The 26,282-nt window shown below is 41.8% G+C and overlaps 1 protein-coding gene and 1 pseudogene across 1 annotated transcript in view; one reads left to right on the top strand and one right to left on the bottom strand.

Moving 5' to 3' along the window:
* Positions 1-26,282, bottom strand: part of Clstn2 (calsyntenin 2) — a 565,999-nt gene that overhangs the window by 51,219 nt on the left and 488,498 nt on the right. The window lies entirely within an intron of this gene.
* On the top strand, positions 1,866-24,908 carry LOC141418620 (eukaryotic translation initiation factor 1 pseudogene; annotated as a pseudogene).

Raw genomic sequence — 26,282 nt, 5'->3', positions numbered from 1 at the left:
TTTGACAATTAGGAAAGGGAGTCGTTCTCAATAGGTCTCCTTTCCTGTGCGTGATTAACTAATCAACTGTACAAAGACAAAGCAGATCACACACCTCCAAACAGGAAAGAGAGTTGTTTTAGGGTGGGGTGAGGTACATAGAGTGTTAGCCATGTGTCCTTCCTCTGCCATAGAAAAGTGTGAGCTTCTTGTGGTACAGTGTAAGCAATGTGGCAGCTACCTGGTCCTTAGCTTCACTGAGTGACTGACGAGTGAATGAGTGAGTGAATGGACAAATGATTATAGGAAGAACCAATAACATTAGAAATGGTTCCCCTAGAAAAGGGAACAGAAGAGTCCCCTGGAAAACTGGACCATGGTCCTATGGATAAGGCCATTTGTGGAATACTTGGAATTCTAGCAAACTCATTGTGCTGTCTACATAAGAAAAGGATTGAGAAGCTCCTGGCAGACGCAGAGGGTCTGGACAAAGGATCTGAGCTCTGTGGGGAGAAGGAAGAAAGGAGACCACATGTCATCAGCTATGATGAGTCCCAGTGAGACCCTGTCTAGATAGTGTGGATCTGGTCTTCTTGTCAACCTCTGGCTTTGATGTACATCCTTGGGTGTGGCTCTTCCTTAGATTTCCTTTGAGTGACAGTGGCCTTGACAAGTCAGCTCAGGGGAAATTTCATCTCTATTACTTACCTGGGACTGGGATGTGGAGCAGGTTTCTAAAACTTGCTGAGGGCCAGTTTCCTCATCTGTTAAATGGGTAGAAAATCTCTTTCATTTATCCAATCTGTTAGAACCAATGCTGAGGTCAGCATTATGCTAGGTGCTCAGTTTACAGAGTGAGTAAAAATAGGCATAGTTCCTTGCCTTAAGGGAGTGACACAGAATAGAATACTCACACAAATACGTCTATATTACACCTCTAAGAAATCCAAGGGAGTCCATACCAAGGGGGTTGTACCTGTTATGGAGATCGAAAAGTGATGGTTTTTCCTTTGAGGAAAGGAGGAGGGTAAATAGGACAATGTGGTAAAAGCTTTCAAGGGAGAGGGAAGAACATCAAGGAGAGAGAGGGGGGTTGTAGTTATAGGGCTAGGGGACCTGAAAGAGTAGGTTCTCTGAAAACAAGATCTTCTGCCCTCTCCCACTACTACCAGGATAACCTGAGGTCTATCCAAACACCTTCCCTGCTCAGACTGGGCTCTGCCAAGCCCCAAATGGGGATGCCTGCTATGACCCTAGAGAGGGGCTATAGAATAGCTTCACACTGAAGCACTGGAGCCAGATCTCAAATTCTGATTGAACCACTTTCTGACTGTGTGAACTCAGACAAATCCCATTCCCTCTCTGTGCCTCAGTTCCTTCTTCTATAAAATGGAAATAATTACAAAAGTGACTTCCCCATGGGGTTGTGAAGATCAATTGATTAATGCATGTAACTGCCTCACACAGTGAGTTCTACAGAAGAGTAGACATTACTACTGATGTTTGTTTGGAGGAATGCTGTCCCCTAAGTCATCCAGAAAGAACCCCACCCTCTTGTTCTTCCTCTCCACACCATCTGGATCACTTTGACTACACTATCCTATACCACACTCTGGTCTCCAGTCCCTCACACACTCAAGGCACATAGGGAATTTCACATTTGTTAGCAGCCATATTTAAAAAGAAAGAAGAAACAGGTGAAATCAATTTTAATACTGTACTTTAAGGCAGTGTACACATTTATCATTTCAACATGTAATCAATATTAAAAATTATTAAGATTTTTATATTCTGTTTTTTGTACTATTTACAATCCATTGTGTATTCTACTCTAACAGCATGTCCTAATTTAGACTAACTATATTTCCAGTGCTCAAGAATCACCCATGACCAGGGGCTGCCCTCTTGGTCACCCATCCTTTGTCCCTGAGATCCACAAGGACAAGGACAAGGTGCAATTCCTGTATCTCCAGGTATGAGGTAGCTTCTCAATAAATGCTGATTACACAAAGGGAAACAGAGACAGGTGGATGGTTGAGCTGTGGCCATGTTGTACAGAACCCCACTTTATCCCCCTGGATACTTTCAGCAACAAGGGGTTCAAATCCTGGGTCCCAGGGCCTTTCCAATGAGAAGGTGAAGGGAGAGCTTAAGTCTTGGGGGTCTAAGGCAGTCCTATGAGGAGGGGAGTGGGAAGACATGTGGGGTAAAGACTCATTCTGAGTAAAGGAGGACCTTCCCAGTGGCCCTCAGAGGTGGGAGAAGGGGCAGGAGAGAAAGATGGCGTCTCCCAATACGTGTATGTCAACTCTTAGGGAGTTGGTGGGGAAGCCAAGGATTACAGGAGGGATGAAAGAAGCAACTACTTTGGTGTGAAAATGTTTCTTTCCATTCTTAATTTCTCCTTTCATTCCTTCCTAGACAGACAAACAGCAGGGAGTGGTCACAAGTAACTATCTTTTCCCTGGAAGAGGCCAACATTTGTGGGCAACTGCACAAGAGCAGGTGGGAAGATCTCCCAGAGTATTAGTCCAGCTTTTATGCATCACAGAGAGAGGGGCAGTGACTTGCTCAAGGTAACATCGCTTGTTTGTGGCAGGGCTGGAATCCAGGACTCCTGTCTCCTGTCCTCAGGCCTGAGTTACAAAAGATGTCCCTTAATAAATCTTAAGTTCTTAGAAGAGGACCCTAGCTTATTAAACAAACAGGATGCAGAAATACAGTTAACTATTTAGCAATGTATTTGAAGAAAATTAATTTTTCATGCTGCCACTCTGATTATTGAGGCTGACTGTCCATAAATACAGTCTGTCTCTAAGTGAACAGGGATGGAATCATTACAAGTTGAAAAAGAAGGAGGAGGAGAAGATCAAGATCACTGGACATATTTAGAGAAACAGAATTATAATTTAGTTGACATATCTCATATGCTGTGAATAAACCTCCCCTGAATAATTCAAACAATAAATTCTGCCCTCCCTCTACAAAGCAAACTGGTCTTGAGTGGGATTGGCAAATATTTCCACTTTTAAAGACACAGCACATGCTAGACAAAAACACATCCTGCATGTCAGAACTCAAGAGGACTTCCTCAGCTGCTGGTTCTGTGACCCAGCCACACTGTAAGCCATCCTGGGCAAGTGTGTGCTCTGGGGACAGCAGAGAATAGTGCACAAGTACAGTGGAGCTGTGAGTCTCCAGCTGTGAGACCCTCTGTCACATGAGCTTCCTAAGCTGATCTTGTTTGTTGGAATTTGGAGGGAATGATGGAAGTGAAAGACTGTCAGTGGGCTGGTCTGTGAGCATCACATCCTTGCTCCAGAAAGGGAGAGCCATTCTCACCACATCTGCATTACCTGTCCCCCTGGCAGAGTGATTTCCCAGGAGAGCTTGCTTTGCTTTTCACAAGGGCCTCTTCAGGGAATGCTTTCCAATAAGTTACCTATGTTTTGAATTCCACAGCAAATAAATTAGGTACTTTCTTTGAACTACAAGTCAGTCCATTAACTTTGGGGGAATCTAGAAATATGGGGAATGGCTGCAATTTATAATTCCTTGGAACATCCAAGATTGTAAGCCGAGGCTGTTATGGATATTATTGGATAGTTGCCAGATGTAAAAGTCACACCTGGGTTTTGGTCTCATACAAAGCTCTGGAAACTGGCTAAAATGGTCAATTTACCTTGTATACATGTATGGAAATAGAACAGTGAAACCTGTTGAAATAGTTTTAAGAAGAAAGGGAGGAGGGATGAGGGAAAATGATGGAGGGGGTGAATTTAACCAAGGTACATTGTAAGCACATATGTAGAAGCCACAATAACCCCCCCACCCTGTACAACTAATATATGCTAAAAAATGCAAAAAAATCTAGCAATATCCCTATGTAAACAAAACCAACACCAAAACAAAACAAAAGCAGTGCTGGTGGCTCACATCTGTAATCCTATCTACTCAGGAGGCAGAGATCAGGAGGATCGAGGTTCAAAGGCAGCCCCAGGCCAATGAGACCCTAGGTTGAAAACACCCAACACGAAAAAGGGCTGGTGGAGTGGCTTAAAGTGTAGGCCCTGAGTTCAAACCATAGTACTGTAAAAACAAAAATAACAACAACAAAAAACCATGGTCACCACCATCTCTCTGACTTTGGAGAGAAGGCAGAACCTTTTATTCAACCTTGTACTCAGGTTCTCATGAACCACTCAGCATAGACTTTGTGAGTACCAATTATAGACAAAGTTCAGGGTGGTCCCAAGCTTCAGTCTGGTTGTGGATGTCAGGAAATGCAAACCTAAAAGATTCCCCACATTCACTGAGATCTGTGTGGCTCATTCATCCTGATCTCCATCCAAGCTACAGATTTCACTGTTTTTTCTTTTGATGGGACTGTGATTTAAACTTAGAGCTCCACACTGGCAAAGCAGGTACTCTCTGGTTGTTTTGGAGATGGGGTCTCATGAAATATTTGTCTAAGCTGACCTCAAACCATGATCCTCCTGATCTCAGCCTCCCAAGTAGCTTGGATTATAGATGTGAGCCACTGGTGCCTCACCAGTGAAAAACACTGGGAAGTTCTCAGAGTGTAGGACTTTGTTTGGCCTTCTCTTGTTTCCCAAAGACCCCCCAGATGTAGGGCTAGGGACATAAAAGTATTCAAAAGATATATACTGATTACAGTACCAGCAGTCACGGTGACGGTAAAAGCAAAGTGGTTAGGAGTGGGGAACAACCTTCTTCTGGGGAGGAAGAAAGACCATTTTTTTGATTCCCATGGGATAGTAATCTGTGAGATGTTATATGTATTCAGGAAATGCTACTTTTAAAAAGAGGATCCATTGTTAAATAATAATAGTAAAGGCTTCCACCAAAGGGTTTGTAAACCATATTCATGTATGGGTGCATGCATTAACTAATTCATGAATGAACGAACGAATGATTGAATGAATCCATTCACTAAATATGCATGAAGCCTGCCAGGCACCAGACACCTTGCTCCATGCAGACAAAGCTCAGGGAGGCTGAGCTCCCTCTCTAGTGATCTGGCTGAGGTGAGGAAGACGCTTAGACTTAAGAGGACTTCAGAGAATGTTGATTCGTAAGCCTGAGTTTCTGAAGGATTTTATGGATTTATCTGGCAAGGTGAAGGCAGTGCCAAGTACAGGAAAGGAAAGTTAAGGATGGCTGACTCTCCAAGGATCTCAGTGCCTGTGGGTTGCCTTTCCTGTGGCTTTTTACTGGCGGTCCCCTACGAAGTGAATTCAGTAACTCTTAGAGGTCAGACAATTATTTCCTCCCTTTTGCAGAGACACTGAAGATCAGAGAGGTTAAGTAGGATTGTGCAATGAGTTTGTGTCTTGAGCTTTGCTGGAACCCCTTGCAACATTAAGTGTGAGTCATCAACCAGTTGTTCCACCATCAACTAGCCGCACAGGAACCACCTGGGGGCCAGTTAGTGCAGTAGCAAGTCACACCCCACCCCAGGCCCTCTGAATCTGAGTCTGACTTTAGCAAGATTCCAGGTGGTTTGCAGGTGCTTTTACATTTAAGCAGCTTAGGTCTAAACAACTATGGGGCGTATTCTCTTAGAAAAAAATAAGCATTTATTGGATGTGAATTTGAAGTGTGTCTGTGTGAGATTCTTGCAGATCAGGTGGGACTAGACTTTGTGAGAGGTAGATGGGCCCTGGGAGAGATGAGACTCCTGAAGCATTCTTTTTAGTCCATAAGGACTTAGTTAGGGGGTGTCCTCCCTCTCTGCACCAAGACTTCAGGCCAGGCAGGAAAGAACTGCTTCTGTGGGTTTGCTGGAGGACTGACATTGGATGTTTGTCTTTGTGTGGTGCCTATGGAAACCAGTGGCCCTAACAGGCCTCAGAGTGACAGTGTCTGCTCCTGCAGACATCCCTGTTTGTCTTGAGTCCCCTTAGTCTATGCAGGAAGCCACTAGAGGAAAGGTATTGCATTGTTGGAAGTTAGCATTGTGCAAGAAAGAGTGAAAGAGAACAAGAGAAAAGAGCCAGGTGATGGGAGAAAGATTGACTGGGGATGAGGTTCCTTGGCAGGTATGGGTCAAATGAAGAGCTGACCTTCTTGGTAGTTGGTGTCATCCATTAAATAGACTCAGGGTTCCTCCCTTCACTTCTGAAGTAGGAGTAGCTAGACTGATACTCAATCATTATAATTATTGCCTCCAAACACATTTATTTAGGTCCTATTTTATTTACACACACTTTATTCCTCATTAGATTTTACATTAATTTGTATTAATAATAGATTCTTAACAGCTACCATTAATGGCAACAGCACTAATCAGTTTCCATTAGTGAAATAATTATTATTTTCAAACTTCTCCAGAATATTAGCCCCTTTTCTACTCAGTCTCCCTAGGATGACAAGTAGTTGGATATTATATACATTCTACAGATGAAAAAAAATAAGGGCAGTGAAATGGCCATGATTTTGTCAGGCCTGGTCCTGGGGTAGGGAGCCTGAGATCAGAGCCCAACTGTGCTGAATTCTAGATGATATTTCTTCTTTGGCTGACTTGCCAACATAAAAAACAAACCAACATTAACAACACAACTGTAACCATCAAAACAGGCAAAGAAGAGGAGAGGTCCAACACTCAGAGTCAAGAACACCTACCCTAATTTCTCGACCTCTAGCATGATTCTTGTTCTAGGATCATGACTGTAGAATCAGGTTGAGTGGTCTACCTGGATCAACAGCAGGATTGCCCATATCTATTAGAAAGTTTATCTCCTTCTCATGGGTATTCTGAGTGTAGTCCTAATTTTCAAATATGCTTTTCCTCTGTGTTCAGATATGTGTGTCTATTGTTTACATTACTTGTTTTCTCAATTCTCAGTTATTTTCTGAGCTCTCAAATAAGTACCAGCAAGACTGGTGTTTTGCCCAGATTCTGATACTTAAATAGAAGAAATGCATGTGTTACACCAAGTGGGTGAACAAGGAGACATGTATGTCCAGAATCCTTGAGGCTCACAAACTGACTTGTAATCGGTCTAAGCCTAGACCTAAGGAACCCTGATCTGAGTTTCCCTGACTTCTAACCTTGTCTCCATCCTCAGTGAAGGACCTTTGCATTTCTACAGGGCTGTGAGGTACCTGTACCCCATGTATGGCAAGAGGCGTGACTTTGGGCACTGATGCAGACACACAGAAAGAACTATTTAAAGAAGGGGATGACCTTTACCACCCACTTCTTCCACCAAGAGAAATTCTGCCAGTGAGCAGAGCTGCCCAGCACACAGACCAGCCTCACTGTCTTCGAACAGCCCCCAAGCATCCCAGGCCATGGATGCAACTTAGCCACCAGGTGGGCCTTTGTTTCTTAGGTTTCAGTTTTCAGAATCTCAGCCTAGAAAAAGGAAAAGGATGGCCAAGCCAAAGGCATCCTCCCATGTCCTTGGCTGACCATTTAATTACAAGGTCCAATCAAACTAACTGCACATTAGGGACCTTGAAGACATTGGGTAATTAAAGGCTACCTCACTGCTGAGTTCCAGAAAGGTATATTGTTTTTGTTGCAGTCAGTAGATGGGGCTCTGAATCATGCAGTTGAGAAGGTGAAGCTGGAAATCAAGGGAGTTAGGAGAAAGAGAAGCATCTAGAGACAGCAAACTCTGTAAGGGCTCAGTGTTGAGCTAATGGTGTTGTAGGCTTTTCTGGAATCAGATATACATACATTCATGTATGTATGTGTGTGTGATCACTATATAATGCATATTATAGATAAGATATATATTAAGGTATATATGTGTATATAAAATTGTATGTATATGTATGTATATACAAATACATGTATACATTCATGATTTTTGTAGGAAAAAATCCATAACCATATAAATCAGGTTTCCTCATGAAATTATATACCTGAGTCATAGGTGGTAAGAGTTGAATTGTGAGAAGATTAAACAAGGTAAACCAAGTAATGCAGTGATACTAAACAAATGGCTTTGACATAATCATGGGTAATTATTAAGTTTAGTGTGAAAAAAATTCATTATGTGCGGTGTGCCTGCCCACAATGCCAAATAAATGGCTCTGTGTTGGGGACTCCAAAGACATTATGTCCTTGTACAATCTTGGGGTCTCTGATGACAAGTATAACCAAGGCTGAAAGGAAATACCTCAGGAAATTGGCCTTGGTGAGATCAAGGCTACTGTGCTGTGTACATGGCTGGTGACAACAGCCAGTGACTATGATAATTTGTTCTCACACTCTTGGGGGAACTCCAGGAGATAAAAGAGAAGGGGTTCCTTCAAGGTACAACTCTTATTGGAGAGAGTAGATGAGCACACAGCAAATAATTGGTTGCATTTTATTTATAGTTTAACCTACTCAAAACACATTGAATGTGGCTTGTGAGGATAAAATCAATATGAGCTTTCTTAAAAAAAGAAGTTATAGAATAGGAGCTGTGGAAGGGAAAATGTGGGTAGGATAGTTTGGTATCTCTGGGCCACTTCAGAATTTGGTACAACCTGTGGCAGCAGGGTTTGGGCCTGGCCACTGTTGGTACCAGCTGCCTTCATAGCAAATCATTGCACAGGGTCCACCTAGATGATGCCAAGGGTGGACTTCTCAGAAGTGGAATCCAATAACACCTCAGCCTGTGTGTGTGTGCGGGGGGAGGGGGGCTGTTGTATATGATGCACGATAGGACTCATACTCAAGCCACAGGTGTGCAGTGGAGGTGATAATCATTGAGGAATCTTGGACTAATGGGAGACAGAAGCCAATGGATACAGTCTTCCTTTCTCTTCTCACACAAGATACAATAGTTAATTATTGTTGGTTAATTATTGCTTTGGAAGAGCAAAGCAATCCACTTGATCTCAAGCAGGGTCCAGCCTGATAGCACACACACCCTTTTGTGTTAGCTTCCTTCCCTGACTCATTTACTGTTCCTCACTCTCATCGGCCTGGGCTCTCATTCCCCATTGTAAAAGAGAGACTCATAAATTTTTGTAACAGGTTTTGTAAGACACAGAGTAAAGAACCTTTGGAGGAAGTGTATGTGGTTTTTGCATTAAATATATGCTGAAAGTATCCAATTCTTTTACAGAGGGAATGGAGAGTTGGTTCTAAGCTTTATAGCAGCTGACGCAAAGAGGAAATTTGATGAGTCATAAGTCTTATGTCTATAAAATGAAAAGATACCTATTGTTAAAAAGGAACAGAGCTTTTTCCTATAGAGTCTATATAGAAATCTCCCTGTGGATCCTCAAAAGAGGGCCTTCTGTGATGTAAAAACCATTGTCCTCAACCTTCTTTATTCATTTCATAGTGAGTTTTAGGGGTTGGTTTTTATAGCACCCTTCATGGTAATTTAAAATATTAGAGAGACAAGGTAAGGGGCTCCATGGTTTAAGATGAACCATTTTTAGTTCTCTGAGCCTCAGGTCTCCCATGGGGTAGTGATTCTTCCTTAAAAACAGCTGTGATGGTTAAAAGAGTGGACCCAGCATAGGGAGGCTTCATAGTATTCCTTTAACCCTCCTCTTCTTCCTCCTGCTATCTTATGACCTGGTAGTGCTATCCAGCCCCTGGTAGTATAGAACACGAGTTTTACCTTGTATTTCTTTGACTCTCACAGACCCTAGCTCATTACCTACTGTAAAGCAAGTGTACACAGTAGGTATTGTTCACAAAGTATTTGACTGAAGAAGCAAGTTTGTTCATAGGTTGCATGACTAATGCTACAGTCTTAAGAACAGAATGACTGACATTTCATACAACCCTGTACTGCATGTAAGTGATCCCCCTACCACCTTAAATAATAACACTGATTTAATTAAATGCACTTGGAAAACATCGTTTCAAAGCCTTATCCCAACCCTCTGTTCCTTTATCAGACTCTCAATTTGCTGAGTTGAATGTGGTTTTCACTGAAACCTCTGAATGGCAAGTCACATTTCCACCCCAAGGTGTCAGAGACGAAGCCACATGAGGGAATGGAATAATTAAAGGCCAAAGAGGTAAACTGAGTCCAGAGTGCGATGGGAAACATGAGCAAGGCAATGGTTCACAGACTTCTTTTTATTTCCTTTGGCTGATTAAACCAAAGGTCTTGGTTGTAAATTAGAAACTTGTTCTCCTGAAATATTAATGTATGTCTTCAGTTCTAAAAAATAGAAGTAGTCTATGGTTGATGGTGATAATTCAAACTGCTGGAAAGTGCCCTTGGCAGAGACGAGTCAGGTTTGTCAGAGTCTTTGGAATATTCCTTAATGGTGGGCGGCTCCAGGCTCCAGCTGGGGTAGTTTGTCTACAAACTCCTGAGCGCTTCCGTTTTTATCCATGCATACGTCCATCTATCCATCCGGCATACAATTACCAAACCTCTTCTATGAGAGGGGTGCTACCACTAAGCATCCACCGAAGTCCTGAGTAATAAAGCAGGAAGGAAGATGGACAAACATCCTCCTTTCTTATCCGTATCCTTCATCCTTATGAAGAATCCAGTGGCATACGCCTGTGATTCTAGCTATGAAGGAAGCACAGGTAGGAGGATTGTGGACCAAGGCTGGCCTTGAGCAAAGATGTAAGACCCTATCCAGATACTAACTAAAGCAAAATGGCTGCAGGGCTGACTCAAGTGGTAGAGCACTTGCCTAGCAAGCATGGGGCCCTGAGTTCAAACCCTGGTAGCACAGGGGCATGGGAAGAAGGAAAGGGGGGAGAGAGAGAGAGAGAGAGAGAGATTGAGAACGTGCCCATATGAGGTTAATTCAATCAAATTTCCTTGACCAAAGTGCCAAAGGTCTAGGTTCCCAATAGCTGAGGTGGTAAGTGACTGTTTTCTCTGAGAGGATGAGGATATCTTTGATTTAGTACTATATTCCTAGTGTCCACCATGAAATTAAAACACAGTACAGACCCAGAAAAAATGTGTTTAATATTACCTTTGATTGAAATTGTCATGAAAGCCAGGAGAACAGTGTGTGTCCATGACAGTGTTTGTTCATGTTTCTATGGAATGAAAATGAATACCCATTCTTTGGGAAAGGCTTTTGAAGCAAGAAACAAGATTTTTTAACCCTCTCTACCCCTCAACAAAATAAATAGAACAAAGCAAAAGAGAAAAAATGTGTTCAGAGATAGGAATCTACTCTCAAGGGCAGAACAATACTTGCTTCTTCATAGAATGCTACAGAATAGAACCGGTTTTAAGTCATTCAATTAGCATTTTCTGAGACCTATTCATTTCTTAAATATTTTTTGCATCTTTTAGTATACAAGTGTGGATGTTTCTGCTGGGCCAACTTTATATATTGTCAAATAGTTTTCCAAAGTGGTCACAACAATTTCCACTTCCTCAAGCGATATACATAACTTCCAGTTGCTCTTCATTCCTGTCAAGCCATGGTATTGTCTCTTCCATTTCTTTATTTATATTTTGCCATTCTGGTGGGTGCTTAGTATGGCTCATTGTGGATCTGAGATGTGCAAATCCACAGAGGTCTAACCTCGCTAAGAGCCCTGTCCCATGCTTCTAGGCACAACTTCGTCCATGAAGAACTTATTTGGGTCTTTTGGAGGTTAAGGAGTTTTGTCTGCTTTGCTCATTGTAGTCTCTGGCTCCCAAGGATACCTGTCTGGTGGTGGGCACACGAAGGAAGTATTTCTTAAAGAAATGAGCAAATTCATCTCTTCTGCTATCATTTTCTTAACATTTATCTTCAAATCAGCTCACTTTTACTTAAAGTGACAAAATAATTTTCTATCATTTCAGGGGTGCGAAATCATGTTGTAATGTGGAAGTTACACATTTTCTCATACTCATTAAAACAAATGGGTAACTATCAAAAATTTTAAGTCCATTTGTATATTTCTAATATGTCTCCCTTAATGTCAGCAGTGACACATTTAATTTCCCCAAATTAAATGAATTGTTTCTCTTGAAACATGTAAGTGTTTATGACTTGTTAGCTATGATTAGCTCTTGTGTAAGGAACCACAGGACAAGGGTGATCCAGGGATTCAGGAAACACATGTAGGCAAAGGTGATGGTTTTACCATCCTAATGACACTTCTAGAGAGATCAATGAGGGGCTGCAGCAGAATGGACAGAAGGCTGGAGGAGTGCCAGGCTGGAGAGACCCATGGACACACAGGAAATCAAATCAACACTTGACTGTGGTTGTGATATACAGTATGCGTTTCAAGAGTTTAAGTCACCAATTGTCACTTTACTCCACAGATACAAAGCCTTAAGTGTATTAGGGAAAAAGGACTTGCAGGGGGTTAAGACTGTGTAAAATTGCATTAAATGAATAGGCTTTTTGTGTCCTGCCTCTCTCTCCCTAGATAAGCCTTGCTAGATGGAATACAGACATGGAGCAGCCCTAAATAATAAGAGTGTAATGAGGACGTCTCACTGGCTTGGCTCTTTTTATTGGCCATTAGTATGAATGCTCCCTGGCTACATGAGACCCCTGTAGTGGACCTCACAGCTGGGCAGGCTAGGCTGTTGGACCTCTGTGAGGTGTGGGGGTCTGCCCCTGGTCACAGAACAGATGATGGTGTCAGCACCTGCCGTGAGGCTGCTCGCTGAACAGACTGCCCATTACTGAAAGGTGGGAAGTCACAGAATCTTACTCTTGAAGCCAAAATCCTGCACGGAACATAGTCCTCAGGGATATGCCACATCCCAAAATGTCCCTGGGCAAGTGGAAGCAAGGATGAGAGACTTCTGTGTGGCTCAACCTCAGATTTCTGGAGTAAGAGTCAGCTGGCTGTCCCTAGTTTGGGTGGCAAATGATTTCAAAGCACTGTCTGTTCATGGATCCTGGGGTGGCTGCTGCACACAGGCATGGATGACTTTTGTGCTCAGCTCTGAGTCCAGTAGGAAGGGATTCTTTTTTGATAGGCAGGTTTAAAAGTCCCTTCCCATCTTCACTGAGGTGAGAGAATGTGTAGAGATGTAGTGGAAGAGATGCACGTGGTCCACAGAGCATATCATCAGAGATGAGGCTGCTAGGCCTGCCATGCACTGTCTGAGCAGTAGAAGGAAGCGATATCTTAAACCCTTGATGTCTCTAAATTTAGCAATAGTAACAAGGATCTCAAGGTAGGAGCTGAGAAGTCCCAGTCATCGTGAGGTAAGAGCAGCCTGTGAAGCCAGGGCGGGCTCTAGCCACACTGGCTGGGATCACAATGCTGGACACTTGGGAAGGCTCCTCACCAACCCTTATGTAGGGGGACAGCTACATGAGGTGCAGTGTGCTATATGAATACATTTAATCCTATGGGGTAAGTGTCATCTTACAGATGGAGAATCTCAGGCACAGGGAACATAGACTATACAGCTAATAGTGGCAGACTTGGGATTCAAACCTATGAAGTCTTATTATAGAATTTATATGCTTAACTAAGGCAGGCTTCCATTTACACCCAAAATTGTAGAATCCTCTAGGACAGATTAGAACTGAGTCAACCAAGACTCTAATCTGCTGGATGGGGTGAAATATGTAATAATTATAATGGCAAACAGGGTAATTTACTGATCATCTAGCATGAACCAGGGGTGTTATGCATGTATTTATATTTCCCATTTTAGAAATGAGGACACAGGGGCTTGGAGGGACTGGATGTCATCCCTGAGCTGCCAGAGGGTAGACATGGTGACATGTGAACTTAAGATTTTCTGCTCAAACCCACACTCTTGCTTCTACACACTTTCTTCTGCCCTCACGAGGCTTTGTATTTTTTTCCAAGTACACCATATGTGCATCTGTCCTTCCTTTTCCAGGGTCATCTTACTATAATGTATGAATCATCTTATTATAATGTAAAGAAAGATGCAAAGAGCCACACAAAGCAAGTGCTGCACTTAATAACTATTACAGACATCCTTATAGTTACACTTAGACCAAGAATTGGAACCCAACCAGCTTTTCAGAATTTCCTTTCTGTGGCCTACCCCATCTCAACCACCTCTCCTCCCCAAAGGACTCACTCTCCTACTTCTACAGCATTCACTTCTCTACAGTCTTAGCACTTACATCTGTATCCCTAATCATTAAAGTTTAGTATGCTCACTAAAAACTTAATTATTAAGTTTTTAAAATCCTTTTAAATCTATTTTTTTTTAGATTCAAAGCCACAGGACTTTATTAAAGAAAGAAAGCATAAAGATTCTACAAGAGAGGGATTGGAGGAACATGATCCAAGCCATTGCAGGTGGGTTGGTTAAGGGTATTTATGCTACTTTTTGGGCAGATTGTGGGGTAGAACCTCCAAGAGTCTTTCAGATACATGGATGTTTGCATGGATCTTCTTGACAGGTTCCTTTTAAATCTATAATTTCATCCTCCATCACTTTGTTTTCCTTACAGTTCCTCTGTTGAGGAGCTCAGAACATAAAACCAGCAGAGTTCCTCAGCCTGGATTTTGTGATTTGCACAGCCATGTACTGTTTAAAATATTCTTCCCAGTATTTCCTGAAAATAGATCCACATAGTCCCTTATTGTCCTAAGCCCAGAATCAGCTAATTTCTTTTAATAGAAATGGTGTTTGAAGACACCAGTCTGGATAAAGACAGCAGGAACCTGCTGAGTGGTCTGAGAACCCTTTATGCTCTTTCCTTCTCAGATTATTGCCTCCTGTAGAGTAGCTGCCAATACACATGCATGTGTTCCATGAATTCAGCAGGACAGTGCTTAACCCATCCAGAGTATCTATCCATCATCTACAAATCTTCTACATACCATCTACCTATCGTCTGTCTACCCCACTATCCAATGTGTTTACTATCTACCCAGCTATCAATCATTTATGCAGTATCTACCTGTCAGTCATCTGTGTACTATCATCTATCTATCTATCATCTATATATACATGTACATGGGTAATGACTGTGCTGGCTCAACAAAATACTTCCCAGGATCACATGTTGCACTGTTACTATATGATTAATTTTTTGCATTTTCCATGTAGTGAAATCACCATAACCACCCATAAGTTGTTTGTAATTATCTTCATTTCACGGATGAGGAAACGGAAGCTCAGAGAGGTGAAGTGACTTACCCAAGGTCACAGTGATAATAAGTAGCAAACTCAGGTCTGAAAGACTACGAAAAGCCTGCATGCCTTTCACTGCTTCTTAATGAATATTTGTCCCTGAAATATAAGTTTGTTTATTTTAAACTTGATCCTGTTCATGATTTGTTGATGACTGAGTAATTGAATGGCTCTGTGATTTCACAAGCAAAGTGTAAACAGAGTCAGTCTTTGCACTTGGAGCCCACTAAAGAATGCCTTTTCTTCTCTTTTTGGATTCCTGATGTGACTTATTTGCTAGATATGGAAGAGGGATATTTTTAGTGTTCTGGGATAAACTTGAAGGTATATTTTACTTGTTTTATAAGGCTCATTTTATTCAGATGTTTACAGATGGAAAAAAGTAGATAATGGCAGATAGTTCTTCAAGTAATTCAAGTCCCAATTTACATTTATGCCCCAACTGTGAATTAGCTTTTTGAGTCTAGAAAATACTTTGCTATAGCTTCCTTGTTCCCTATATTTGTGGAAGTAATAAAACCTTTGGATAAGTTATATTCAATGGAATGTTATGTGGTCCTTTTAACAGAAGAAGATCACAGTAGAAGGCTGATGTCAAGCTGTATTTCCAGGGTGGCCTAACAGAATATACAGGGAACTCAAAAAACTAAACTCTCCCAAAATTAATGAACCAATAAAGAAACGGGCAACTGAATTAAACAGAACTTCTCAAAAGAAGAAATTCAAATGGCTAAAAAACACATGAAAAAAATGTTTACAATCTTTGGCCATAAAGGAAACGCAAATCAAAACCACACTAAGATTCAACCTCACCCCTGTTAGAATAGCCGTGATTAAAAACACTACTAACAACAGGTGTTGGCTAGGATGTGGGGAAAAAGGAACCCTTGCACACTGCTGGTGGGAATGCAAGCTAGTGCAACCACTCTGGAAAAAAATTTGGAGGCTTGTTAAAAATCTAAACATTGATCTACCATATGATCCAGCAATCCAACTCCTGGGGATAAACTCAAAAGAATGTGACACAGGTTACTTCAGAGACACCTGCACACCCATGTTTATTGCAGTGCTATTTACAATAGCCAAGTTATGGAAACAGCCAAGATGTCCCACTACTGATGAATGGATTAAGAAAATGTGGTATTTATACACAATGGAATTTTACTCAGCCATGAAGAAGAATGAAATCTTATCATTCACAAGTAAATGGATGGAACTAGAAAACATCATTCTGAGCAAGGTTAGCCATGCCCAGAAGACCAAAAATCATATGTTCTCCCTCAGATGCGGACTTTAGATCTAGGGCAAATACAGCAATGTTGTTGGACTTGGTCACATGATAAGGGAGAGTACACACGGGAGGTATGGGGAGAGGTAGGAAACCCAAAACATGAAAGCGTTTGATGTCCCCACTGCAGAGGAACTAATACAGAAATCTTAATGTGACAGAGGTCAATATGAGAAGAGGATCAGGAACCAGTGTAAAGATTAGTTAGGGATGAATCAACTTGGATTGTAACACATTTGTGCATGAAATCAATGCTAGGACTCTCTCTGCACAGCTATCCTTATCTCAACTAGCAAAAACACTTTGTTTTTCTTGTTATTTCTTATGTCTTCTCTTCAACAAAATTAGAGATAAGGGCAGAACAGATTCTGCCTGGAAGCGAGGAGGTGTGGGGTGAAAGGGAGGGGGTGAGGGGTAGGGGGGAGAAATGACCCAAAAAATGTATGCATATATGAATAAATGAACAAAAAATATATCTTTTCTTCCTGGGTGCTTTCAAGACTTTATTTTTATTTTTACTATTCAACAGATGGACAATGATATTATTGGGTGTTTCCTTCACAAAGAATGTGAGGCTTGAAGATCTTATTCAATCTTTAAGAGGATATTTTATACCAAGTTTGAAAAAATGTCCACCATCATTGCTTCGATGAGTTATTTTATGCCACTTCTAAATCCATCCTTTTAGTTTAGACATTACATTTTACCCTCTAAATTTTACATTTCTAGATAGTTTCCATTCTCTCCTTAAGCTTCATTCAATCTGACAATCTTTGCTTTGAAGTTTTAAAACATAAAGTTGCTGCTTTGAACCTATTTTATGCTAATTCCAACATCTGTGTCATCTCGGTCTGTTTCTCTCAAACGACTTTATTCTGTATCTTAGGTCACATTCTCCTGTTTCTTCAACATATCTACTAATTTTTAAAATATATTTAGACACTGTGGTTGATACATAGTAGCAGTCTAGATTCTGTTCTTGATTTTTGTTAAGTTACTAGATGATCACTTTGCCTTTGTAGAGGTTTGGATTTATATTTTATTAGGGCTTTTGAGTTGACCCTTTGTCCTGTAATCTTGGCATACAGTTTTTACTCTCAACTTTGTCTCTTCTGGAATTTCATTGGAAAACTCTAGATGTTTATTTAGCCTTTCTTACTTGGAGGAATCTCAGAATTTAGCTCCTTTGCAGTGCATAGTGGGTACAATATCAACTCAGTTTTTTCATATTTCCTGACACAGCTTTTTATTGTGTTCTTGAGATTTTCTCTGTATGTACACAGTTCATGGGGCAGTCAAACATTTAGGGGATTTTAGTGGAGTTTGTGTTCAGATTTTTTAGCTCCCTTCCTCCCTTCCTATCATTTTTGGTATTTGCCCTTTCAATTTTTTACAACTCTGGAATTGTTCTATGCCTTTAACACCTCAGCTTGAAAGAATGTTGCTGTCTGATCTTTCTTTCCTTCCTTCCTTCCTTCCTTCCTTCCTTCCTTCCTTCCTTCCTTCCTTCCTTCCTTCCTTCCTTCCTTCTTTTTCCTTTTTCAATTATTATAATCATAGCTTTATGGATGTATGATTAGATGTCATGAAATTCATTCATTGTAAGTGTATAATTCACTAGGTTTTAGCACATTTATTGAGTTGTGCAATCATCACCACAATCCAGTTTTATATCATTTTCATCACCAAAGAAAATATGTGTGCCCATTTGCAGTTGATTTTCACCCTGAATCTAAACCCTAGGTGCCAACAGACCACCTTTCTCTTTCTACAAAATTGCCTTTCATGGCCATTTCACGTCATAGAGTATGTAGCTTTGTGCCTTGGTTCTTTTACATAGCATTTTTCTGTGGTTCAGCTATGCTGTTGTAAAGATCAACAGTTCATTCCTCTTTTATGGATTGCTAACAGGGTATTTAAAAGACATCTTTTTATTCCTGAGAGCTTCTTCAGTGTTCCTCATGATGCTTACACAGCCAAAGTGGAATGTCTCAGTCCTAGTGTTTAGGAGCCACAGCTAATCCCTTCAGACAATTTAAAAAAGTAAGAGTCATTTACTGAGCACATATTTGTGTGAGACACTGTGCTAAAGATGAAAGAAGTGAGAAAAATGTGGCTTTCCCACCATAGAGAAGGAAATGAACCAGTGAACAAATAAATAATAATAAAGTGTGAAAATGCTGCAATAAAAGTCTTTTCAGCCCCTTCCCCCATGGAGGTAAAGTCAGCTCTCTATTGGGGAGGGGGTTATAAGAGAGCCAAGGACATGACCCTTGAGTGTGGTATTGAAAGATGAACTAGTAATTGGTGAGTCAGATAGTGGAAATGAGTTGCCTGCCTATGACACGCTGTGCTTTAGTCTTCCAAGTTGGACAAACTGGTTCACAGGTAGTGTTGTGCAGTCTGCCCTGTTTGGAATTATACAGCAGGAAACCATTCCTGGGAGTTTCTATTTAGATCAACAAATGAATAAATATGGTGAAGGCTTTATGGATAATCAGTTATGCCAAGCTATGTAAATCTTCTCAACAAGAGAAAATATAATAGCAAGTAGCATGGAACTTTGGAGAATGGTGGACTTGGTCCAACACTTCAGTGAAGTCACTTCATTTTCCAGAGTCTCAATTTCAGTATTTATAAAAATAGAGTTAATATTTAACTTCAAAAGTAACTGTGTAGTTCCGATCTAATGCATTTAAATCAAGAGTTTAGGGATTTGAACACAGTAGCTTCTTAACAAATGCTAGTTTCCTTTTTTCCCCTCACATGTAATACGTTACTGTTTGCTGTTCTATCACCCAAGGCCACAAGGAGTTAATGCAACCACAAGGCTTGTTTGTCTTTTGACTCCTATTTCTATTGCCTCAAGAAACCTACCATCTTCTAAGTAACCAAGGGATGCAGTAGCTGCTTCGTAATGAGGCATTGCTTCTTTCTAAATATGCACTGATTGTCAAGGTGATGGAGGAGTTCATTATTTAGAGGCATAATTAAAGGGCACTTCCTTTAGCTAAACTAATGAGCAGTAAGTGCAGCAATATTTGCATGTTTAGACATTAAGGATGGAAACAGATGACTCGAAGGAGATTGGGAGGAAGCAGGGAAGGTAGAACAAATTAATCTCACTGCTGGGCCTCCAGGATTATTGCTTTTCAAGACTTTCTCAAAGAAGTGGTCTTCCCTGGGAAGTTGACTTCACTGTCTTCTCTTGTTTTATGGGATGAATGGCTCTCTCATTGCTATGCCTCAGGAGCAAGTTGATGTTGCTTCAAAAATTGCTAAAATGTGACTTCTGGTGAGCTGAGCTTGGAATCTGTTTCTAATGGACATTCATGACCTGTTTTAAATGCTTAGGCATTGATGTGAATATTGGCTCTTATTATCTTATATATTCACCAAGGCTGTTAATGATCACATGTCAAGAATGGTGCCTTATACCCGCTCTTGGAGGATGCCCACTTTGAGGTCATAGTCAAGGTTCTTCCATTTATCAAATGAGAGTAGTGGGGAGTGTCTTTCTATGTCTCTTGTTCATCATTGTTGTGTCTAACTGCAAGAGTTTTTTAGAATTAAAAGAAAGTGCCCATCACGAACTAAGAACTGAAGGAATGATGGTTCAAGGCTCCCACCACACAGGATCTCTCCTTACCAGTGTCCTCACTACATCTCTCTTAAGGAAAGGGCTTAGCATTAGAATTGGCCATTTTACATTAGGATTCAATTTTGCCAATTTCTGGTCTTTCCATAGTGTGGAAGTGACAGAGAAAAATACCTTTCATATAATGAAAGCAAACATTTGGGTTCCATGCCAAGGGGGGGCATCTTCCTCCCCTCCCACTGGCACCAATCCCCCAAAGAGACTAAAATGTCAGAGCGTGGCTTAGCCAGGGCTGTGACTGTCTCCACAGGGACCAACCGCAGGGCTCTGGCTTCTTTGCATCTTAATTGTGTTGTCATTATTTCCTCATTTTACAGTAAAGCAACATTCTTTGTAACATTGACATGATTTTCTTCTTTTTAACACTGATTTTAAATATGTGTTAAGAGATGTCTACTGAAAACATGCATTCATTGCCTCTGGGCATATGTACAGGCTAAAACACAAATACTAGTTTTACCCAAGTGAAAGGAATTGCTGAGCGATTCTCACTGGGGAAGAGACACCAGAGAACAGCCAGGTCTGCCAACCAAGGGAGAAACAAACAGAATAATTAGCATATCTTGTTTGGTGAAAATTGCCACCTGGGTAACCTTAGTCTTCAAGTGCGAGCAGAAGTCAGTGAGATTGGGGCATGGTAAGAATGAGTCCTCTTGGGGAATAGCTCCCTATTCCCCAAGACTAAGACTTTGGATTCTCCTTTAGCACTGACTTTCTGAAGAAAGAATTTAAAAAGACTTTTTGAGTATAAGTGAAATCCAAGAAACCCCCACAAAGCCAGCTCTTTGAGCAAATGGCCCAGGACGTCCTGATGAAAAAGGCTAAAGAAGCCTTCAGTGGTCTTGTGGAGACGATGTCCACAAAAAGACACAGTGGAATTATTTATTTATCAGGTTTTCTATTGTTTATATATGCAGTAGTTTCCATCAATATTTGGTAACATTGAAAGGCACTTCACTAAACTGCTCTTACTTTGCTATATTCACTTCTCTGCGGTCTCTTGGTGACTTCCTCCTTTGGTCCTATCTGCCTCTGGAACTCTGCAGAAGTCTCTTTCTTGCCAATAGTCATTACAGCCTCTCTTTGTTGACTGTCCACCTATGATATGAAACTTCACATGTTCTACAGGGGGGTTAGAGCACAGAGTTCACTCAGGAAGTGATTTCAACAAGGAAGGAAGATGCAGTCAGCAGAGGGAGTCAGGGAAGGAGGAACAGCCAGTACAAGCTGGCACTGCAGGAGTCTGTGGGGACTTTCTTCCACTGGGACCCCTGAGAAAGTGCAGGCTTCTGCCCAGAACTTCTCCCCACCTCCAGGACTGGCTGCTCCTGCACCCCTTTGAGGTGAGAGGTGCTCCCAGAGTCAGTAATGCTGCTGCATTTCTGTGCTACACTCACTGGAGTCAAACAGGCTCCTGCTGCCTTGGAGGAGGCCCTGGGGCAGCAAATGGAAAAGCAAAATGGTACGTGGTGTGCACTGCAAAGGGGAAAGTCCTGTGATGTCAGTTTCTGGGCTTCAGGGCAAGGACAGGCAATATCCAGAAAATCTGTATCAGTCAACTTTCCACTTCTGAAACAAAATACCAGAGAGAAAAGGAGGAAAGATTTATTTTGGCTCTCAGTTTTGAAGATTTTAGTCCAAGGTTGGCCATTTTCATGGCTTTAGGTCTGAAGTGAGGCAGAATATCCTGGTAATAGGAGCAGGTGGAATTGGAGGCTGTTCACCTCATGGCAGCCAGGAAGCAGAAAGATAGAGAGGAAGAATTCCGGGATAAGATACAGCCTTCAAAGCACACCCTCAGTGACCTACTTCTTGCAACCAAGCCCCACCTCCTAATATTCTACTCACTATGAATTCATCAATGGATTAATCAACTGATGAAGCTGGAGTCCTCAAGATCCAGTCACCACTCAAAAGTCTGTCAGCTAACAAGCCCTAACATATGAGCCTTAGGAAGAAACTTTTCGATTCAAACCACACAGAATCTAATGCTCATCTCAACTTGGCCAACTTTAAGCTTCCAGGGGAGGCTCTGTCAAGAGAAAGAGGATTTTCTAAGTTTGTTTTAGTCTTTCCAGAACCAAACACAGGGCACTCTGTTTCTACCTAAAGGCAGAGTCTCCTTTTCCTCTTCTAGTGTCTGGTGAACAGGCTTGGCATCTTAGGCTAGTCGAAGAATATAAATCAGAGGAAGGAAAAGCCAGTCTGCCCCCTGTGGATCCTCAACCAGAGGCTGGTGAGGAAGCAGCCTGGTGAAAAACCAGGAGAGAACAGTGAATGGGTTTATTGTTAGGTGGCTTCCTCCTCCTCCCTACTTGGGCCATGACTTGACTGGGAGGGGCCCTTTAGAGACCTGTGGTCAAGGCACCCACTCTGGTGTGCAGAGGACTCTATGGGCCTGTTTGTAAAGCCCGGGCCAGTGTCCCCTCAGAAAAATGCAGGGAGATGGGACATGACTTAACTTATGAGCTTGAGGCCTGCCCAAGGCCACAAGTGATGTATTAGTTTCCTGTTGCTGCTGTAACAAATTAACACAAACTTTGTAGGTTAAAACAACACAGATTTATGATCTTGCAGTCTTGGAGCTCAGAAGTTTGAAATGAGTTTCACTGAACTAAAACCAAGGTGCCATATTCCTTCTGGAGGCTCTATGGGAGAAACCATCGCCCCCCTTTTCCAGTTTCTATTGGTTGCTATATTCCTTGCCTCAGGGCCCATATCACTCCTCACCACACCACGTTGGACCTCTCCTTGTATCTCCTCATCTCATTTTCCTGCTGCTTCCTCTTGTAATGACTCTTTTTTTTTAAATCTATAAATCCATTCTAACAAATCTTTTTTTAATTTCTTTTATTCATATGTGCATACAATATTTGGGTCATTTCTCCCCCCTTCTCTCCACCCCTCCATTTTTCCCCCACCCCCTCCCTCTTCCCCCACTCCCTCACTTCCAGGCAGAACTGTTTTGCCCTTATCTCTAATTTTGTTAAAGGGAGAGTATAAACAATAATAAGAAGGACCAAGGGTTTTTGCTAGTTGAGATAAGGATAGCTATACAGGGAGATTCCTTGCATTGCTTTCCTGTACATACGTGTTACATTCGAGAAGAATCAACTTAGAATGTAATACATATGTACATGTAATGACTCTTGTTATGACATTGGTCCATAAGAATGACCCAGAATAACCTCTCTTTCTCAGGATCCTTAAGTAATCACATATACAAAAACCTTTTCTGGCCAGAGATTAGGACGTGGACACCTTTTTGTCTGTCACAACTGGGTAACAGGGGACCCACAGGGAGGTGGCATGGCACACATAGTGACAGTCAGGGTGCTGTTGTGCAGCATGGACCAAGGAAATGATGAAAGGAAAGATGCTTCAAGATGAAGGAGACATGGCATTGGGTTGTAGTGGTGGGTGTGGGCATGTTGGTGCCATCTCTCAGAGAAAACAGAACACATGTCCAGAGAGCTGAGCACCTACATATGAGCTTGCCTATGACTAACTGAAGGCTTGTGGGATTTACATAGTAGATTATAAGAAAAAATCCTATTTAACTGACTCACCCAGTCATTGAGTCACCCAGTGCTGACCTGAGAGGACTAAGTGTCCCTTGGTGATCTGAGGACTCTTCTTGCCAATTATCCGGTAGCCACAGAAGCCACCTTTCCCCTATGGTCTTGAAGCTCTCTTGGAGGTGGAAAGAGGCAGGGAGGGGGCATCTGGAGGACTGGGGCTCTCCAGGAATCCCCTGTATATTATAGAGAAGTAAACAATTGGGCTTTCTTTGCATGTGCAAGTGAGAGTTACTGTACTTAGGAACCTCCATACATACGTTCTTGACTCACAACAACCCTGCAAGTTGACATCTTAGAAAACGTCCTTTGGGATTCTATCTGAATGAGGGAAAAAGAGGTTTTGGACAATCCTCCTGGTCTACTTAGGACATCTGTGCCTAGAGGAAATCAGGCCTCACTGAAGATAGTGTACAGGCAGGGGTGTTGAGCCGGGGGGTGGGTATCTATATCACATTAGATGGTCAACATATCCAAGAGTTAGTCTTTAACAGCAGAATTAGAGTGCTGACAACGCCCAATTATTTCGCTCATTAAGATGACTGGTCTGGACTGGGCCAACCATTCTCTAATTAACTTCTTGGCACTTGGCTATAATAATGATTGAACTAACCTATTTGGCTCCCAGTGTGGCTGAATGAGCAGATGTAAGAAAACTGACTTTGCATCATTCCAACACTCTTTCTTCACCAAGAATAAAAGACATAGTCACTTTTATCTTCCAGCAGCTTTCACATTCTACGTAAATAGAATGGATTTGACAGGCAAAGGCTTTGGCTCAAGATAAATACCCTCAAACCTTGGCTCTGGTACAAGCTGAGCCTGTGGCTCACTTTCTTCTTAATGTAGGCGAAGGGCCCAAGTCACTGAGCCACCACTGAGGACTCAGCTGCCTCCCTCCTGAGCCCCCTTGCTTCTCAGGGCTCCATCTCCCACAGCCACTTTCCTCAGGCTGTTTCCACTGAGGAAAAGGAATCATATCATGTGTTCGCTACCCAGAACCTCCACTCTTTTGATCCCTTTGATGATGCAAGTAAGGGTGGTGTGGTGACCTGCTTCCTGCTGGCACTTGGCATTATATCCGTATATGAATTCAACAGAGAAATGGCAGGAAGACCCTTACTACTTTCCAAGGATTGCTATATTATGATAAAAAGTAACTAGCAAAACCATTTATGAAGAAATTTGCAATGGTACTGTAATTGACCATCCAGAATATGGAGAAATAATTCAGCTATAGGGTGATCAGTGCAAGAACGTGTTAGTTCCAAGTACAGACTGAACTGGCTAAGGATGATCAGCTGAAGAGTCTGGGGTTTCAACTGTTTATGGGCTGGATGAAGCTTAAGTGAGGAGTTCCTTGCCATGAGTAGAATTTTCCTTCTGGTCCTTGTCACAAGTTTTAAAATCTCACAGCTTATGTAATACAAACATTTGGGGTCCACTTTTAACTTGGATTAGTATAAATCCTTCATGTAATAAACTGAAAAGAGCCAAAGAACACAGGAGGAGGAAGACCACTGTCGATATCAGGTGCCTTGGGTGAAGGGTGTCTGCACAGTCACAGGATGTGAGGACTGTTGGGGACTTGACCTGCTCCCCATCCAGGGGGTCCAGCATTTGCCCATCCCTAATGTTCATTGTCTTCTATTGAATAACAGACACTTCAATGGTGGCCCATTCCTTTAGGGCTAAAGAACCAACTCAATGACATGATATAATAATCTACTTGGGACTTAATTTCCACCTGCATCTTCATACTTGGATCCTGACACTTGCGAGTCTTTCCCTTCCTCCCCAGGCCTATGCCTGGCTTGACAACAGCCAGGCACTGTGTAGCTCACTGCCTGCCAACTTGGCTGTCTGGCCCTGTACCATCAGGCTCTCCACTCCATTCAGATGTTCCTCACAGGGCTTCCATACCTACCCCCAGCACCTATTGCAGGAACTGTAAACAGTCTGTTTGATTCCATGATCATGGAAACTTTTAGAGAACAGAGGTTCTATTTTAGCCAGTGATCCTGGGTACCCAGCATGGAGCCTGGCACAGAGTTTATGCTCACAACAAGCTGTTGAGTAAAGAAATAAATGAGCCCCATCGAGCATTAGAACAGATATGTTACTTCATGAATTTCTAAGGCAGTCCAGAGTTTACTTACAACACAATACATTAGATCAGCGTAAGTCCTCTGTGGCAAAGGCCAGCATAGACCCAGTGGTGGTAAATCCAGCTGGCTCTTTGAAATAAGCTACCAAGATCAAAGACGAACAGTGTTTGAGATCCAGAGAATAAAAACTGGCAAAATTTTTAGAAGTTTAAATTGCTCAATCACATGAATCAAAAGATCAGTTAATCACCAGGAGGTTTTGAAAAAGAGGTCAGAATTTTCTTCTTTCGTCTCTTCCTCCCTGGTTTCACTTATCTCTCCCTTTTAGAAAAATTAACTTCTTATTAGCATATATTAGTTGTAAAGAGAGGTTTCATTGTGACATTTCCATATATACTTACAACGTACAATGTTTAGGTTCACCCCCACTATCACTGATCCTCTTTCCCCTCATCCTCCCTTAAGATGATTGCAACAGGTCTCATTGTTCTATCTTTGTACAAGTATGTAAAGTACATTGACCACATTCACCCTCCTGTACCCCTTTCATTCCCCCTCCTCCATCCCACTAGTACCCACTGATCTTGTTGTGCAGACATTTACTTATTGGGCACCAAG

This window comes from Castor canadensis, chromosome 17 (genome assembly GCF_047511655.1).
Source record: "Castor canadensis chromosome 17, mCasCan1.hap1v2, whole genome shotgun sequence".
Classification (NCBI taxonomy): Eukaryota; Metazoa; Chordata; class Mammalia; order Rodentia; family Castoridae; genus Castor; species Castor canadensis.
The sequence above is the reverse complement of the archived record's forward strand: the minus strand, read 5'-3'. Positions and strand labels throughout refer to the sequence as shown.